This window comes from Thrips palmi, unplaced genomic scaffold (genome assembly GCF_012932325.1).
Source record: "Thrips palmi isolate BJ-2018 unplaced genomic scaffold, TpBJ-2018v1 HiC_scaffold_5, whole genome shotgun sequence".
Classification (NCBI taxonomy): Eukaryota; Metazoa; Arthropoda; class Insecta; order Thysanoptera; family Thripidae; genus Thrips; species Thrips palmi.
Window position 1 is genome coordinate 980,713 of NW_023144632.1, and position 3,290 is coordinate 984,002.

Consider the following 3,290-nt stretch of genomic DNA (forward strand, 5'->3'; position numbering starts at 1 on the left):
GACCACATTAGTAAAGAGATCCCACAATGCCGGTGTCTGGTGACGTCACCTTCCATCTCTTTGGAGGCTCCAAACTTGGGTCTAACAGTGAAAAATGGCACTTTTGGCCCTACAGGGACCAAACCATGGATCGCCCAGGATGCGGCTATCTCGCGATGGGTGCGGAATATAATCCTTAATATCCCTGCAAAGTCTGGGTAAAGTGGCTCAACATCTTGGTTAAGCCCGGACACTTGTTTTAACGCTAAAACAAAGTTGCAAAACACCAAAAATTGGATTTAAGGGTCTTTTGTTTGCTGTAAGGTCCCAAATACTTATATAAATGGAAAGAGCTCAAAAAATGCAATTTTTTGGTATATGTAACTTTGTGATCGGACGAAAATTGTTGCCAGGGCGAAACAACACATTTCAGCAAAAGCTCAAAAACACTAAAAAGTGATCTTTAGGAGAATAAGTATTGCCTGTGGCTCCAATATGATCGTACTGTTCGAAGGATCCAAAAAAAAAAATGCAACATTTTGGTATATAAAGTTTTGTGATTGGACAAAAACTCGAATTGTTGCAAAATAATTCACAAGCAAAGCGAAGCAAAGCCCTAGTTGGGCAAGAGATGGCCCGACGAACGCTTACACTTTCTTCTATAATTAACAACAAATCGAGTTTTTGTCCAATCATAAAACTTTAAATACCAAAATTTTGCATTTTTTTCAGATCTTTCGAACAGTACGATCATATTGGACCCACAGGCAATACATATTCTCCTTTAGATTACTTTTTGGTGTTTTCGAGCTTTTGCTGAAATGTGTTAAGTTTCGCCCTGGCAACAATTTTCGTCCGATCACAAAAGTTACATATACCAAAAAATTTCATTTTTTGAGCCCCTCCCATTCATATACGTATATGGGACCTTAGAGCAAACAATAGACCCTTAAATCCAATTTTTAGTGGTTTGCAACTTTGTTTTAGCGTTAAAACAAGTGTCCGGGCTTAACCAAGATGTTGAGCAACATCGCCCAGATTTTGCAGGGATATTAAGGAACATATTCCGCACCCATCGCGAGACAGCCGCATCCTGGGCGATCCATGGTTTGGTCCCTGTAGGGCCAAAAGTGCCATTTTTCACTGTTAGACCCAAGTTTGGAGCTTCCAAAGAGATGGAAGGTGACGTCACCAGACACCGGCATTGTTAGATCTCTTTTCTAATGTGGTCAACTGCAAACAAAACCATACGCGGTTTAATTCTGGGATTTTCGACCCACCCTTATATGCATCCTTGACCTTTTTTTGTTCACCCACAAAACGTGTTCTTACACCTGTTACCTTCTGTTAAAACTTTTAAGCAAAGTACAATTTTTTACGATAAGATGTTACCAAAGACTTTAAAAGCAAAAGAGGTGAGTCTCGCTGATGATGAAAAGTTTTCCATACCTAATTTTGGGCAGGTTTACTTTAACTTCTAAAGTTGGGTGATAAAATGATCCTCACCCAAATTTTGGATGCAACGAATCGAGGGACGCCCGCCAGTTCGACTTTTGACGAGAATTTTATTGGGCTTGGCACTGCTCCGCTCTCTGACGTCCGAGCGACGCCATTCTGAGCTTAAAATGCTTCTTTTTGTAAGGTCTTGACACATGAAAAGTTTGAACAACGCTCAACATCGCGTATGGAAGCAATCGCACAAGTCAGTTTTTGGCCATTTTCAGTGTATTGCCCCCTTAAGTCGAAGGTTCAATTGATGTGCTCTATTCCAAAAATTAACTATTTGGTCAGAAACTGAAACGTTGAGTGAACACTCCGAAAAGTGTCACTAGGTGCCCCTTTCTCTCTTACGCTCCAAGGACGCTCCACGAAAGGCACGGGAAGCAAGGCGTTGGGCACGGCCCCTGTGCCTGAATGGTCAACTTCCCTGCGATGCGGAGTCCATGTAGCCCAAGGAAAACCCAAATTAAAACCGTTCCTAAGTTTGTATAGATTTTTGGTTACGTTTTAAAAAGTGTAATCCTTGGGCTATATGGACGATTGTAGGTTAAAGTAAACATGATTTTTTCATCTTCAAGACGCCTTAAACCGATTGCCAAAAAGTTAAGAACTTCCGGAGAAAAATGTCGCGCAGTGAAATTTTGTATGTTTTGTCGGCTTTTGTTGCATTCCCTATAACTCCCTTACAACTGAACACAAAAGAAATAATTTTTTTTTTGAAAATGTTGTAAAAATTCCGTTTTTTCATTTGGTTTTTACCGTTTGTCTCTAAGAGGTATATTTAAAAATAATCGTCATCAAAAGAGGGGGGAAACCCCCCTAAAAAAGGGTACAGGGACGAGACTGCCCCCTTAAATCTGTACCACGAACTGCTCGTAAATTTCAAAAACGATCTGATAATCCATCTTTTTTTCGTCAATTTACAAAAATATTCTTAAGTCACTCCAAAGTGATCAAAAATTGCAACTTTTTTTCATTAGTTTATATTATAGACCATTCTTTTCTGCGTCGAATGGTGAAAACTGAATTCCGGAATTCAAAAAATTGCAGTTTTAGTAGGTTGTGCGCCGCAAACATGCATAGGGGAAAAGCCCAGTTTCCACAACTTTGATCGCGTTTTTCTCGGAACATGAAATTGCAAACGGTTGCAGGCCTCTAGGGCGCAGTTTTTGAGCTACAGCGGGGAGATTTAGCATGGAAGCTCCTACGACATGCCGCTATGGTGAGTAGCAAAATAATTTGCATTGGTCAATTTTTAATATTTTTTTAACGTTCAAAATTAAACAATTTTGACCCAAAAAATTGAACAATTTTTTTTGGCATGTAACAAATTCAACTTAAAATGATTTTTGAAATGTGATTGAGGTACCCACCATAGCCAGACATCTCAGGAAGGCTGTCATCAAATTTCAATGTTCTAGGTCAAACCGTTTGGCGTCCAGCGCTGCAACCGTGCGAAATGGTCTAACCTAACACTCAAAAATGTGTTTTGAACGAAAGCGCTGTACTGCCCTGGCGGATTGACATAGTGTTGTTTTATGCTTTATCTGTTAAAATATGAACAATTCTCCTCTTTCCGTTTGGTTTTTATGACGTGTTTACAAAAGCACTGTTTTTGGAGTGATGTCCCCCCTTAAACTTACAAACTTAATCCTCAAATTTTGGTCGTTTCAGGCATCATTTCTTCCTATATAGTAAGGAAACAACGGACGGAAACGCATTTTTTCAGACTTGCTTTTACAATCATACTTGTAAATTAACGATTTCACCTGTAAATTTAAGAAGCAGTTTGTGAAATGATGAGCAATTTG